Source organism: Rousettus aegyptiacus, unplaced genomic scaffold (genome assembly GCF_014176215.1).
Source record: "Rousettus aegyptiacus isolate mRouAeg1 unplaced genomic scaffold, mRouAeg1.p scaffold_m13_p_3, whole genome shotgun sequence".
NCBI classification, from domain to species: Eukaryota; Metazoa; Chordata; class Mammalia; order Chiroptera; family Pteropodidae; genus Rousettus; species Rousettus aegyptiacus.
In genome coordinates, this window is record NW_023416306.1 from 117370010 (window position 1) to 117386548 (window position 16539).

The 16539-nt window shown below is 36.0% G+C and overlaps 2 pseudogenes; both read right to left on the reverse strand.

Annotated features, from left to right (window-relative positions):
• Positions 1 to 7956: 7956 nt before the first annotated feature.
• Positions 7957 to 8066, reverse strand: LOC118601168 (annotated as a pseudogene).
• Positions 8067 to 16420: 8354 nt separating this feature from the next.
• Positions 16421 to 16539, reverse strand: LOC118601432 (annotated as a pseudogene).

A 16539-nucleotide genomic window follows, 5' to 3' on the forward strand; every position in this document is an offset into this window, starting at 1 on the left:
TAATAACAGTTTGGAAAACAGAAAACATATAGATGAGTAATAATTGACTAAGCAGACCCAAGAAAGTCAAATTCAAATCCAACAAAGAAGAAAGCTCAGAAGCAATTCGATATGTATGTAGAACTTACAAAATATTTAGAAATTGATACACCAGGTGCTTTTGGAAATGGACACGAAACTGAAAACTGGAGAATTATTTGAAAGTCCATTTAAGAAGCAGCTCCCTTCCCTAACTCCGTGCAGTCAAGAGACTTCTTTTCTCCACCCTGTCAGAAGATTCAAGAACAGTTCTCTGGAAAGAGCAAAACAGAGTTTCTAAACTTGGAATGGGGTCACCAGAAATTTAAGAAATTTAAGTAATACCTCCAACATAAAACCTAGAGACCAAAACAAACAAACAAAAAAAAAACAGGCAACTCAGAGGATAGAAGCACAAAGCAGAAAAAAGTAAATTTTCAAACAGCAAATTATTAGTAAATATCTTAATAAAGGCGGAGGAAGATATGGCATTCCTTAAATAAGCACAGGATGCCATTTAGGGGGGGAAATATCCAGGAATTTAAAAAAAATAACCTTTATAAATATTAAATAAAATAGGATAAATGAAACATAAAACTGAATAGAAATAGAGAAAAAGGTGGAGGGCAGGTATTTATCAAAGGTTTAATTCAAGAAAATTTTCTATACTGAAGGTTATGAATTTCCAAAATTAGAGGGGCTAGCAGGTGTCCAGTACAATGGATAGAAACAAATTCACATGATGACAAACCAGTGTGAAATTTCAGAACACAAGAAACTTGGAAATAAGCTTCTAGAAAGGATAAAGTTACAAGCATAAAGATTACATTGGACTCCTTGACAGCAATACTGTGATCAAAAAGATAGTAGAACAATATCCATAAATTATGAAGAAAATGATTTCCAATCTAGACTTCTATATTCAAATAAACTGTCAATTTAGTAAAAAAGACATTTTAGACTTGCAAAATTTCTCAATACTTTAATTTTTATGCACCCTTCCTCGGGAAGCTATTAGAGGGTAGACTCTCCAAAAATGTGGGAGCGAACTAAGAAATAGGAACACATGGTAGATTGTGTAATGTGTTCAAAATATTGCCTGCCTCCTTCTATCAGGATGAGAATTTTACTTCCCATCTCACTGACATCAAGCTTGGCCATTGATTTGCTTTGAACAATGAAATATCAGTGGAAATGGTATTATAACTCTTCTTTTTTCTAAAAAATTGGTACATCCCAGATGAAGACTATTCTTTGTTCCCAGGAAGAAGCAAACATGGAGCAAATCTGCAGCCAAACCAGAAAGGATATCTAATGAGAGTGAAAAATAAATCTTTTTTGCTGTAAGCCACTGAAATTTCTGAGTCATTACTGAGGAAGGAAAAAAAGAAGGAAGGAAGGAAGGAAAAAATGAAGGAAGGAAAGAAGGAAGGAAGGAAGGAAGGAAGGCAGGCAGACAGGCAGGCAGGCAGGCAGAAATATCAAAAGCTGACTCATAAATGTAAGTTTGTAGAAATGGAACTTGACACAAGAAAGAGAATAATGGTGAAGTTTTATTCTGAAATGACAGCTGTGAAATAAGTCTAGAGAAGAATCAAAGTCAAAATGGAGACAATCAGAAGGCTTTTAGATGGTTTAAGATGAAATGGATAGACTACCTAATGTGTCAATCTTAAAAGAAATACATTTTTGAGGGAGAATTTGGTTCTGAGTTAGCAATAATTATATTAAAACAAAGTAAGTGAAAAATAAAAATAAAGCATTTATTAACTCTAGGAAAAGTGAAAAGGAAAGGCAATCATAGTATATAAGCATTTACATAGTCATAATTATATAAATGTTAATTTATCTAACCAACATTATGATATAACTATATTAGAAAAATGGCTAAAAAAGTGTGTACATGTGTGATTGAGATAGGCTTGAGATTGAGGTTGTTGAAAGATATTACATCTTTCATAGATAATGTCTAATTGTTTTTAAATCAAGAAGTAGTAAAAAAATAAAAATAAATAAAATAAAAAAGGAAGTAGGGAGATAAGCATATAATGTAGAAATTTTGGGACAAATATCTAAAGGAACTGCTGAAATAGTGGAAAGTTGTCGCCCCTGGGGTAGAAAGGTAAGAAAATTGGGGCCTAAGGAATCGCTGTTTTCTCTAATAGGTCTCATAGAACTATTTGACTCCTAGACTGTGTATATTTCTTGCTTTGATAAAAAATGAAAAACTAAACTTAAACATTGCAACACAGTGGCAGCTTGAGGCTTAAAAACTCAAGATGCGAAAAGAAAATTAATATTATAGACTAATGCAGCATACATTTATGCACGAAAAGAAAAGAAAGAAAAATGAAAAAGAAGAGGGAGCTTGAAACATTTGTAAGCTATAAAGCACTAGAACATTTACAGTGACTGGAAACAAGTTAGGAGACTGAGTAGTGTGGAAGCAGAAAAACATAGTGGGTAAGAGCATGGACTCTAGGTTCAGACCGCCCATGGTTTAAATTCTCTTGCTCTGCTATGTACCAGCTGTGTGACCTTGGGAATATTGCTATTCCTTTGTTTAGCATTTGTAAAATAGGGATAATAATGTTCCCTTTCTCATAGGTACTATGAGAAGGAAATGAAATAAGCCCTTGCAGAAAGAAAGAAAGAAATCACTGGCAAAGTTTTAACTAATATCAATCTCTTTCATACCCTTATCTTCTCTATGGATTAATCAACATTAAATGGATGACTAAAAGACAATCAGTAGAAGGAAAAATCTGAAGCAAAAAGCTGAGATGATGCACAAACTGGAGAACCAACCTCTGAATAATTGAAAACTTGCATTGTGGTCACTTCAGTGGCAGTAATTGGTAAGCCAATTGCCTTAGAACCTATTGTTTCTTGACTTTCTCTGTCCCTTTCTTTCCCTTTCCTTCTCCTCCTTCATTCCTAACCATTGTCATCAACATCTTTCGATGCACACTGAGCATCTCATTCATTCAGCAAATGTTAATTGAATGACAAATGCACTGATTTCAGTCTCTGATTCTCATGTGCTCAGCTGCATAATTTAGACAATGGGTTAAGATCGTAGATATGAAAGCAATTTTTTTCTGTAATAAGAAGTTGTTATGATCAATGATAGGTAAGGACGCTCATTAATGCAAAAGCAACCACAAGGATATTTGACCAGCATCCAACTCTCACAGAAGATCATATTCCTCTGCAACCGGTGTAATTCTAATTCCAAAAGCCACTCTACCTCCTAAATCTGATCATTATAAAACATGATTTTTAAAATTAGATTGTTATGTCATGCTAAATAAGCCTAGTTCTTTTTTGCATGCTAGGAAGCAGGTTTTTTATAGGACATAAGCAAGAAAGAGGAAATTTTCAATCTCTTAGAGTTTATTTCCAGGAGAACCCTAGAATTTCTGTATGGAATACAGATCTTTTTATTTTCTTCTACCTGTTACTCAGAGATGTTGCCATGGCTGACATTAGGCACTCTTAAAGACCACCATTCCTTCACTGAAACAATGCCTAGAAGTTAAATGGTACTTTTTGTGACTCAAAGTTTAGAAAACCAAAGAAATTGCCTAACAGACTGCCTCGCTTCCTCACTGATATCCTGTGTTCCCTTCTCCGTTCTGCTTCCAGTTTTTTTTAATCCTTCTTATCCATACAGGTGGGCCTATTGGACTGGAAGCTTTCATATAAACTAACTCGTTTAATTCTCACAACTACCCAGAGAAATAAGCAATGTTATTCCCACTTCACAAATGAGAAATTAAAGCACAGAGAGTTAAGTAACTTACCAAAGGTCACACAGCTAGTAGAACAGGGAGTTGAACCCAAGCAATCCTAGAGGTCCATTAAACTATACTGCCTCTGGGAAACTAAGACAGGTCAGGCATTCTTTAGATTCTCCTTCAAAGTGGACTTTGTAGTCCTTAAAATAAAGTTCAGACAGATCACTCTCAGTGAATCAAGCAACTCCTAGTACATTTGGCTCCATCTTCATAATACATTTGCTAATGTAAACGAAAGAGCAGCCAATTACCAGGAAAGTGTTTTTATTTATTAAACAATACTATAAAATTCTGATGAAAACCTCTATTAAAATTCAGATTTGACGTTTTTTGTTGGTGTTCAGAAAGTGGTCCAGCTGTTGCTGCAGCTGCTTGGTAATTTGACAGGAACAAAATCAGTGAATCAGTTTGAATTCTAAATTTTGAAAAGGACAATGCATTTCCTTTTGTCTTCATAACTCACTTACATTTAAATTACAATGCAAAAGGAACCAGGCACTGTGTGAACAAATTTACATAATTGGTGTCAGGGGTCTAAAGCAGAAGCAAAAGGGGTCTAGAAATTGATGGAAGTGATAGAGCTGATTATTCTATCCATCTTAGCACCTTTTCAAACCCTTTTAAAATGGAGGCATTAAATTATTGTGCATATTTTCTTAAAGTCTAGCTATATGATTGGGGCTTAATTAGGTTAAAGAAAGAAAATGCAACCATAAGGTTTTGCATGTATAGATCTTCGCCTTTTTGTTTAGAACATGTATGGTAAAACATGTGTCCACTGCTGCAAAGATTTCATGTGATTCAGCATTTCTTTGTGACCCATTTGTTCACGAAGGCTGCCACATCTGTTGTAGGAAACAGCTAGTTCATCCACCGGAAAGCTAATCTGGATAATTCAAGCAAAATTTTAAGAAGGCGAACATCTGCAGTAAATGCGGCTCATGTCCTTCATAGATTTTAGCTCTTCTGTGTGGAGAAAAACACTGTCTTAATCAGGGATAATTGCTTGCAAGGAACAGAAACCCTTTCAAACTAGCTCAAGAACAAGGGAGTGATGCTTATGGAAAAGATACAGAAGTATCTTTTAGAATCAAAGCCAACAAGACAGCCAGTTCTTGACATGGGATCACGTGCCAAGGGACTTGACATAGAACTTGAAAGTCAGGAACTGAAGGTATTCTCTTCATCTCTTCTAAGCTCAATAATATCTTCTCCTTTTTCTCAGAAGATTGGCTTTCCCTGCTTCAGTATCCTCTTGGTAGAAAATGGCAATCCATCCCTAGCTCTTCATCACCTACTAGCTCTAGTGCCCAAGACAAATTAAACAAGACATTTTTCATCCCAATTCCAAATATCCATGATAGAGAATTTGATTAGCCCAGCTTAGACTAAGTGTCTACCTCTTGTCCAATCAGCTGTGGCTAGTGGAACAGCATCTTATGGACACTGGGTTCCTCTACTTCTTTGATAACTGGAGTCCAAAGACATTCTGAAAAGGATTCACTATAACATATTGTTGCCATTCCTTGGAATTAGATGATAATGAACTACAGGTGTGTTAGCATTTAAACCTTCTCAGATCCACATTTCCTCTATCTCTGAATCTCAAAGCCACCCTTGTCTCTACTGATAACCTTATACACTTGATTTTTAATTACAGCATCTGCCAAAATCATCAACATAGTGTTGACAAGCTAGTTATGGGCATTTGTCAATTTGTACATCGGATGCTAACTCTCCTCGTGGAGAATTTCCTAGAAATTTTATTTTCATGCTTCGAGAAATTTCACAAGTAAAGCTTTCAAATATCTCCACCCTTGCCTTCAAGCTAGATGCTTAGTGACCAAATATAACAAATACAACATCAGGAAAGTCAATCTACACCTTCTAGTTAGAACCTCCAAATAAATGAGACCAATGTAAATGCCATCTACTGTGAAAATGTATAAAAGGAAAATATTAAGTGATATAATTGTTAATTAACACATTATAATATTGACTTCCCAGCTGGAAATGTAGTCACTTTATTAAAATACAGTCATATCATTGTCGATTCCAAGTGACATTTCAGGAAAGAATAAGTGATGGTCCATCTAATGACTGAATTCAGCCATGATACTCCTGTGCCACTGTCATTTAGTCCACACCAAGGTCCATCTCCACCTAAAGAAAAAGTGCTTAGTGATATTAGTTTTTAAATTTTTTTAATTAAATTTTTAATTTGCACAATCTATGTAAAAGTCTCCTTTCAGAATCTAGAGTTTCCCTACATATAAAGGACAAAGAAGATGCCATGCTGAATAGCTTTTTAAACTCAGTAAGAACTTAGAGTTTTAGGGGCTGAGGATAGAGATGATTTCCAAATTCCATCCATGCAGAAAATGCTGACTGTGGGTACTAGTCCAGGAATAACCACAGCCATTTTTTTTCCTTCTTATGTTTTCCAAATGAGTCATAAAGGACCCTCTGCATTCAAACAGTGTGTCATGAAATGGGAAAGATAAAATACATAAACTGGACATTGCTGTCTCTTCTTAATGAATGCAGCTTTTAGTTACTTGGTGTAAAGCCAGAATAGCCCATCTAAAATAGGAGTGAGTTGTACTCCATGCCAGCTATTTCCAGTGCACTGTGCTATTTCTCAGTTGTTTGAGTAGCACCTCTTCCTGGAGGAAGCAATGCTGCTTTTTCTTTGAGAATGTCTGGTCTAGTGTAGGGGTTCCCAACTGCCAGGTCGCAGACCGGTACTGGTCCATGGCTTGTTAGGAACCGGCCGCACAGCAGGGGAGGAGCAGCGGGTGAGCAAGTGAAACTTCATCTATATTGGCAGCTGCTCCCCAGCATTAGCATCACTGCCTCTGCTCTACCTCACATCATCAAGCATTAGATTCTCATAGGAACACCGGTCCCTGGTATTAGAAAGGTTGGGGACTGCTGGTCTAGTGGTTCTGAGTTCTGTCCGCAAATTAGAATTACCTAAGAGCTTTAAAAAAAAAAAAAAATGTCTGTGTGGATTCTGCCAATTAAATCAGAATCTCAGAGAACCATATTTGGGTATCAGTGTTTTTAAAAGCTGTCCAGGAGATTTAAATAGGCAACCATAGTTGAGAACCCTTGGGTTTCTTTTTATGATAATAATCTGACCACTACATTTTGCCTGTAGACTAATGTTTCTCAATCTTAATTTTTTTTTTATCACCTTCTAATGAACATTTTTGGACTTTTTTTCTAGTTGCTCCCCCATGAAAATTTAATATCACAGGTATTGTATACTTATTGTGTACTCTATGTATATCTGTGCTTTATACATAGAGTAAGGCTCTTTTGCCCTCTAAGAACCAATTTTCCCCCCTTGGGAGTGATATTATTCTCATTGATAATGTGTGTTATAGACTGAACAAATTAGTCAACCTAGATGAGCTAAGTTGTGCTGCCATGACACACAATCCAAAATTTCAGTGGCTTAAAACAACAAAAGCTCACATTTTGCTTGCACAATATGTGCATTAGAAGTCAGCAAAGGAGCCCTGCTCTGCCTCATGATCTTTAACTCTGGTATCCAGACTGCCAGAGCAACTTCTATCTGGTATATTTCCGGTGACTATGGCAGAGGAAAAAGGGAAACATGAAAAAGTATTCTCTGGCTCTTAAAACTTATGCCAGAGGAACCCCCAAAGCTTCCACTTACATTTAAATAACCAGACCAAGTCACATGGTGACTTCTGAGTTCAACAGGGCAAGTAAGTGTGATCCTCCCACAAGAAGGGGAACCAGATACTGATGAGCAATCTACTAAACAGGCCGTCTTCTCAGACATTAAGAAAGGGACATACATGGTCCCTATTCAGTGCTAGGAGCCTCTTTCCTGATGACACTGAAGTTGGCTCAAGGACAAGAGAAGGTATGACATGATGGCTCTAGCAGTGCTACTCCTCTTTTTTATTTTTTTATTTTTTATTTTTTAAGCATTTTATTTTATTGTTAGTTTCAAGTATACAGTACATTGGTTAGACATTTACATAATTTATTAAATGATCCTCCCAATTACTCTTTCACCTGTCGGGCTCTGCACATAGCCATTACATTACTACTGACTACATTCTCTATGCCATACTCATACTCCCCATCCCCGTGACTGAAAACACCATGGTTAGATGCCACAAAGTAAGTGGCAATGCGTGTTGTGAGGCCCAAGGGCCTCTTTCATCCTTGTCAAGGGGAGTACTAGCCTTTCTTTTCATATAATACCCTTTTTGTTTATGCCTATGTTACTTGAATTAAGGTAAAATTGAGAGAACTCAATGGACTTTTTTCTTTTTCTTTCTTCTTTTTTTTTTTTTTTGGATATTTTTTCATGGTTCTACCAATGCTGTAGTAGTCAACATGGCATTACTAACAAGAATCCTTTTAGTGGACTTCCCCCTAATAGTCTCTTGGAGCACATCATTGGCTTTTGATCAGGTTTCCAATTTCCAGTTTGAGGTTTGGGAGTACTCTTTAACTACATTATGCACTATGCAAAACATTAAGCTTCAAATCCAGAAAATGCAAGTCAGCATCCTCTTTCATTGTTTATCAATAAAAGTTCTGCCAGGAGTGTATAAGATTTCCAAGTCTCGTGAAGGAAAAATTCAGGATTTCTCATGACAAAGCAGGATAATTGCACACATTGCCAAGTGCTCTAAATCTAGCATGAAGTTTGAATACATTGTACTGAAGAAAAAACTAAGTGTAACTTCATGGTTGAAATCAGATAGTCATTTAGAAATAGCTAGGGGGCCCTAAAAGAAATAATGCTTGGGGAAAGTAAGGCTTTTAACTTTTATTGACATGATGAATCAAAGTATTAATACGATGCCTCTTGTTTCTTGTTGCAATTAGTCACAGCAACTCTCATTGGTCACCAAAAGACTTTTAGTCTAGTGTTGGAAAGTTTTAGAAACCCTTCGATTAAGAAAACTGAAAACTGGCTTCTTGCTTCATGCTCTATGTTCTATGTTGGAGAAAAAAACTCTTTACTCCTGAGGTTCCCAAACAGATCATCATAGATCTGTAGTTATTAAAGTTTTATCTTAGAAATTCCATAACATGCTTCCCCTATAAACTCTTTCCCTTGGTATGGATTTACCTCAAGGCAGAGTTCCCTCTTTGTGATGCGGCATTCCCAAAACACTTGTCTCTCAAAGTCCATTCCTTGTATCTTCATCTATCTCTGCTGGAACAATCTCAAGGCTTTGAGGAGTTTAAAAGTGTTTTTCTTCCTAAGATTCAATCCTTTTATGACTCTCTTCAGTTCTATCTCCTCCTAGGTGATGAAGAAGCCTATTTCTAAATGGGACAGAGAATGATCATTCTCTCAGGATCCCAAAGATGTCGCTGGTGACAAATTGTTTATTCTAGTAGATACATGATCATAGAAAAAGTCTGAAAGTCATTTTCCTCACATCATATGTCTCTAGAATTTAATGATGAAAATTGAAACCTCTGTACTCTTTATCACCTGTTTCTGGCTCGAAATCGATGAGGTTTAGGAAACCCAAACAAGACTGCCCCAACTCTTTTTGCAGACAGGAACTATCAAAAGATCAGGCCTTTTTCTAGACAGCCAGAGGCTCCTGGAGTCATAAAGCATATCAAGGAAACCCTTGACTGGGTCCTACAGCCTCAGACCAGTTTGTTGTAAAGGGAAAATTTTGTACATGACAGAGTTGGATGCACATCTTCACAAAACTGACCCCAGCCCTCCCAGTACCTCTGCAGAGATAGGCAATTGATAGAAGGTTTCCAGGCAGCATCTTGCTCTGTGCTTCCATTGGATATCTCAGTCCCTGATTCCTTCCTACTATTTCTCCACAGTTACAGCTCCGTCTGGTGCAGCTCTTTGCTCACTTCTGGTTTTCCTCATGAATTAGGAAGCTGGCTTTGAACTAGCATTTCAGTACCAGGGACTGATTCTGTTTCTGGAAGGACTTGAGCCTTCATAGCCCACCCTGGACAACAAAGGAAGTGAGGGGCCTTGGGGAGATTGTTGAAGAGTAAGCAATACTGCCGCCTTGTGGAAGACAATAGTTATACTCTTTGTGGCTGAAAATTTTTTTACAAGTGGGAATTGGAGTGGGGTCTGAGATTTCTTTTTCACATTTTATTGTTGTGCATTGTTTAAATTTTTGCCATTTGCATAAATGAATCTTATTTACAATAAGTTTAATCTATTAACAAAGAAATTTCAAAGAGTAAAAAAAAAATTAAGCTATTTAAAAATATCCTATTAAGTCATTAAAAGTTTGTCTTGGCACCACCTCAAACTAGTTGTGTAACCTCAATCATTTGAATCTGCTTCCTCATTAGTAAAATGCAGGAGTTGGATTTGATGACACAAATTATAACTACTGCTTTATTATCTTTCCATTAAAATTTTCTTAGCTCTCCTTTACCAGATACAGCAATTAATGTATATGTAACTCACATAACAGAAAATTGGAAATTTTTAGTATTGAAAGCTAAATCGAACTAAATCAATAGCTTTACTATTGAAAGCTAACCCAGTGGTTAGCTGTATATTAGAATCCATCTGGGATGTTTAAAAATTTCCAATATATGGCCCCCGCTCCAGACACCTTGTATTAGAATCTCTGAGGGTGGGGTCTCACTATAGGTAACTTTTAAAGGCTTCTCAAATGATTTCAATGTGCAGCTGAGCTTGAGAACTAACTACTGCTAGTTAAAGTGTGACCTCATTTTAAGAGCATCTTCTTTACAGAAATTTCACTACCAAATCGCTGAAACTTAGATTCATGACTGTCTTCTTTTCAAATATAAATATATCCCTAAAGATTGAATTAACCAAATGTTTTGATCCAAATTAGCTTAGTAAGAGTCCTCTCATCCTAATCTCTAGCTAAATTCAGCCCAATGAAGAGACCTAAAGTTCAAACAGGATTAGGGGACAAGATAACTTGTTTTAGAGTATATCATGAAATACTTTGGGAGAGGTTAGGTCTGAAGGCTGCAGAAAGGGAAGCAATGAACAACCAAAAAATCATCACAAGAACATCACAAATGTGAATATGGAAGAGGAGGAACCCAGGGAGTAGCAGAGGAATGGAAAGGAATAGACCAGCGAACCTAAGACTAATTGCAACTACTTAAATATTTGTTGAGGTCAAAGGGTACAAAATTCCCGATATAAGACGAATAAGTTCTAGGGATCTAGTGTACAATATGGTGATTATAGTTAACAATATGGTATTATATTTTTGAAAATTGCTAAGAGACCAGATCTTAAATATTCTCACCACAAAAAAGAAATAGTAATTATATGAGATGATGGCACTACTAGCTAAAGGCATGGTGACAATCATTTTTGCACTGTGTAAGTGCATCAAATCAATAGGTAGTACACCTTAAACTTACACCACGTTATATGTCAATTATATCTCAGTAAAGCTGGAAAATTTTTTTTTGAAAAGTCTCTTAATCCAGTTCATAATGTAATCATTCCTAATATCAAATCTTTTAGGTTGAGTACAGGAGACTAGATATGCAAAGCATCTTAGTATGATTTCTACATATTATTTTATTAATTAAATATTTTACATACTTACAGTAGTCCTATTGTATCCCTGGGAGATACATTCCGAGACCCCCAAAGGATGCCTGAAACCATGAACCAAATCCTATACATACTGTTTTTTCCTATACACACATATACTTTATGGTTTGTCTTTGGCATATCTGAATTGCCAGCATCACTACTCTTACACTTTGGAGCCAATTATTAGATGAAATAAGGGTTACTTGAAAACAGCACTACGATATTACTATGGCTTCTAAGTGACTAACAGACGGGGAGCGTATACAGTCCATAGCTGCTAGACACGGGGACGATTCATGTCCCAGGCAGGACGGAGTAGTACAGTGTGAGCTTTCATCACACTACTCAGAACGGCAGCAATTTAAAACTTATGTTTATTTCTGAAATTTTTAATTTAATATTTTCAGACCTCCAGTGATTACACGTAACTAAAACTGCAGAAAGTGAAGCCTCAAATAAAGAGAAACTACTGGGTTTTTTTTGACTATCACCTGTTATTTTATTGAATCCATGCGATTCATGCAGTATGTATTATCTCCATTTTACAAATAAGAATACTGGGTTCGAAGGAAGGGGATCAACTCTTTTTGCTTTGTCACAATGAAAAGAAATTTAATCAAAAGTTTAAAACGTATTTTAATATAGCTATTGGTAGCTGGAAAGAGATCTACTTACATATATATCCCAGCTTCTATGAATAATTATTCCTCAGTATACATAAATTATGGCTTCTATCTTCTGATATTTGCCCATTAATTCTTTTCTTTTTAAAATATATTTTAAATACTTCCTAAGATTTTGTATTTATGTTCTTTTCAAGGCGAAAATGTGTCAGAGATTATTCTGGATTCATCTTCTTGAATCACATCTATACATACCCAACGCACTTCCAATTTTGATGATAAATGGTATCTTAAAAATTTTTTAATTACTAAGCATATAAAAATGGTCTGCCACAAGATGACCAAATATCACACCTGGACTGATTTTCTAACCTCACTAAAGTGAAAAGCATAAGCTTGTTTTTATGCGGTAAGCAAAGGGAGAGACTTTATTCGCATATTTGGAAACATTAGCAACCAAAGCAGGAGCCAGCTAATGAGGAAGTATGAGCTTCTCTCCTCAAAGCTGAAAGGAATGTCATTCCTACCAACGCTTAACACGTGATATTTACAGGGAAGTTTCCCATAAAATGAGGCTAGCAGTAGTTTCAGCTACAGCATTTTCCTAATACAGAACCTTCAGGAGTCACCTGAGAAGAATGGTTTGCTCTGGAGTAGTTCAAACATGGACTCACTCACGTATCTGAGGAGGTCACCTGGAGGAAAATGTCTAACTGTTTGAAATGCCTTCCTGACACTTCCTTGTAGTGTTTTGGAGTCTACTTCAGTTCAAGAAGCATTTATTAACCACCATGGAAACAAGCACTGTACCCAGCCTTGTAGGAGACGAAGATATCTAAGGATCTCAGTCACCATGGTCTCTTGCCTGTATTATTACAGAAAAACAAACGAAACCCATCTCCCCCCAAAAACTTCAGCCTTCCCACATCTACACTTGTTTCTAATCTATTCTTCATATTGCAGCCAATGTACACTTTAGAAATCATAATTCTGACCTCCTCATTCCCTTTATTAAAACTTCCAATGGTCTACGGCCATTGATCTCGGAAGCTAAGCAGGATAGGGCCTGGTTAGTACTTAGATGGGAGACCACCTAGGAAGAACAAGGTTTTAGGCATAAAAAATAAAAAATAAGGGATTGTAAGCTCTCAAGTTTCTTGCAATCTGTGAGGTCAACCAAGTGTTGCCTTGCCTAAAAAAATAATAATAAAAAATAAAAAATAATTTTAAAAAACCTGCAATGATTTCTTACTGTCCACAGGATAAAATCATAAATTCTTAGTACTGCATGATCCAGCCCTTGCCTGCTTCAATAGTCTTACATTGTGCCATACACCCCCTCATTCATTAAATCCCCACAACCATGACTGTTTTTAGAACTTAGAACACATCGTTATTTCTTAAGTCTTAGATTTCTTAGATATTGTTCCCATCCTCATTTTCAATTCCTTTCTCACTTTCATCTAGCTACTTTCTACCATGCTTGAGAATTCAGTTTAAACATTATTTCTTCCAGGAAGAATTCCTTAATTCCCCAGACTAGATTGTGTCCCCCTATTATATGCTTTTGTTAAAACCCGCATTTCACCATCATTATATTCAACATTCTTGTAATTATTTGTTAATCTCTGGCTTTCGGGATAAACTAGAAGCTTCATGAGGGCATTTAAGGCAGTAGCTAGCTCCATTCGTCCAATCTGAATGAATAAAGTTAATGGAAAATTTGGTCACTGCCTCAGAAGCCCACAGTCTAGTATAGCAAACATATACATACATCATTTTTAATTTTAACACAAGATAAGCCAAGTGCATTAGCGACACAACATGCAATAAAAGTAATAGGAAAACAAGGAGGGAGATATTAATTCTCAGGGAGATGAGCCTTGAAAGATGGGAAGAACTCCAACAGGAGGAATGATGAGAAAGGATTCTGAAGGAAGAAGTAGCATAAGCAAAGTATGGAGAGAAGAGGCTACAGGTGATTTGGGTAAGTATTCCAGTGTGATTGAGGTATAGACTGAAAGTGTGTGGTACAAGCAAACTTGGTGAAGTAGGCTGGCATTATCACACTGAATATTAGACTGAGAAATTTGTATGTTATTCTGCAGACAGTAGAATCAGATCTGACTTTAAAAAGGGAATTCTGCATTGCATATAATAAAAGGAAAGAAGAGGATAAGAGATCATTTAGGGATTCTTTAGAGGAAAAGATATATTTACAAATACCAATCTCTCCACATTCTAAATAAGTCTGTAAACATTTAAAATATACAAGTGATAAAATATCCTCTGTCCTGCTGCAAACAAGCATTTCCAGAAGAATGCAGGTTATCCTACAGATACTGCAGATGCTGATTCCAGGAGAAGAAGGATTCATTCAGTTAAATGTATGGTGAGAGGGACAAGTTCCAAAGTTTGAGTGGTTTTCTCTTTGAAACAAATTTTCATTGTGTTTTTTGGTTTTATTGAGATATAATTGACAAATAAAATAGTAAGATATCTAAGGTGTACATCATAATGATTTGATATATGTATACATTGTAAAAGAATTCCCCCCATTTAGTTAATTAACACATACATAGCTTCACATATTTATCTTCTTCGTGTGTGTGAAAAAGGTCTAAGGTCTACTGTATCAGCAAATTTCAATTATAAATACAGAGTTAACATCTATAGCCACATGTTATACATTAGATGCTCAGATCTTGTTCATCTTATAACTGAAAGTTTGTACTCCTTTTATCAACCTCTCCCTATTTCCCCCACTTCACAGCCCCTGGCAACCACTTTTCTACTGTCTGTTTCTATGAATTTGAGTTTTTTAAAAAAGATTCTACATGTAAGTGATACCATGCAGTATTTGAAACAGATTTTTGTCAGAGGAAGATAACACTTTCTCCAATAACAGTACTAGTCATTTCACTTAAAGAGCAAAATGCCTCAATTATATAAAGAAAAGAATCTGATCTGGCTTTTGAGGATGAAAATAATAGTAGAAGGTCAAATTATTAAAAACTTTTCCTATTTCAGGAACGTGAATTCTCATATACAGTTGGTATAACCACATGATTTGCCTTAAAAAAAAAACAATTTGACAATTAGTTTTCTGCAAGCAAAACTATCAATAATGTTTCTATTTTTTGTGGCACAATACCTTATATATGAATCTATAATACAAGTCCCTCATGACTTTGATATTTCTTTGAAATGCTATGGGTGTCATTCTTTCCCAGGTCCTGTTTAAAGTATTTGCAAGAAACTATGAAATTATGGTAATTTCTCCAGGGATGATTATTTGCTCCATTTATATCAAATGTATGTTTCACTGCTGTTTCTGTGCTTTTTGTCAGACAGAATCAGCTGTAATTTCAATTCATGTAATCATGATTAATTTTCAATGGCAATTAAACTTAATATGTGTATTTCAAATAATACCTATAATTAAAGCATCAGTAATATGAATGGTATAATCAAGGTCACATATGCACAGGCATCCACAACTATGATAAGGCTACTGCTTGGCTGTGAACAATTTTATGACACTCCACCCTGATTTCAGAGATGTTAAAATGTGGGGGAAAGGAAGTGCATCATAGAGTCAATGAAATAGGGTGAGACTTGCCTACCCAACTAGACTATAAGTCTTTGAAAGTTGTAAACTGCACCCAAGCAAGATATTCTCTGTAAATAATATCAACCTGATTCAAACTGACCTGAGAAGAAAGTATATTGGCTCACAAGACTGGTAAGCCATAATGATATGGAAGAAGTTTTCAGGATTGGTTAACCCAATGGAAAATTTATGTGATCAAGAACTGGGTTTTTTTCCATTTGTCTGCTCTGCATTCCTTAAAATTATCTTCATTCTGAGGCTACCCTTTTCTACACCTCAGTGATGTTAAAATGGTTGTCAATAAATATTGAAGCTATATTCTACCTTTTAATATCCAGCCAGATCAGTAAACTTCCTTTTTCAGAAGCTTCCAACAAACCTCTCCTCTGACTTGTCAGTGAGAATTGGTTCACATGCCTTTTCTTAAACCAATTACATGACAAAGGGGAGAGTTTGGTTAGTAAGGAAAACTAGAGTAATAATTTCTGTCTACTCCAGAACCCTCTTGAATACTTTTGCATGTCTACTAATCCCTAGCATATGACGCACTAGTAGTAATTTCTTTAAGGCCAAGGACTGTGACTTACTTATCTCTTCTAGTCTCCTTAATTTTTATATATCTATATATCTATATCTATATCTTTATCTATATCTATAGATATATCTATATCTATATCTATTTTAAATTTAGGCAAGGCAATCTTTGGTTGACCTCACAGATTGCAAGGAAGGACCTTATCAGCTTACAATCCCTTATTTTTTCATTTTTTGACACCTACAGCACCTGGTCTTCCTAGGAGGTCTCTCATCCAAGTACTAACCAGGCCCAACCCTGCTTAGCTTCCGAGATCAAATGGGTTTGGGCTTGTTCAGGGTACCATGGCTGTAGAC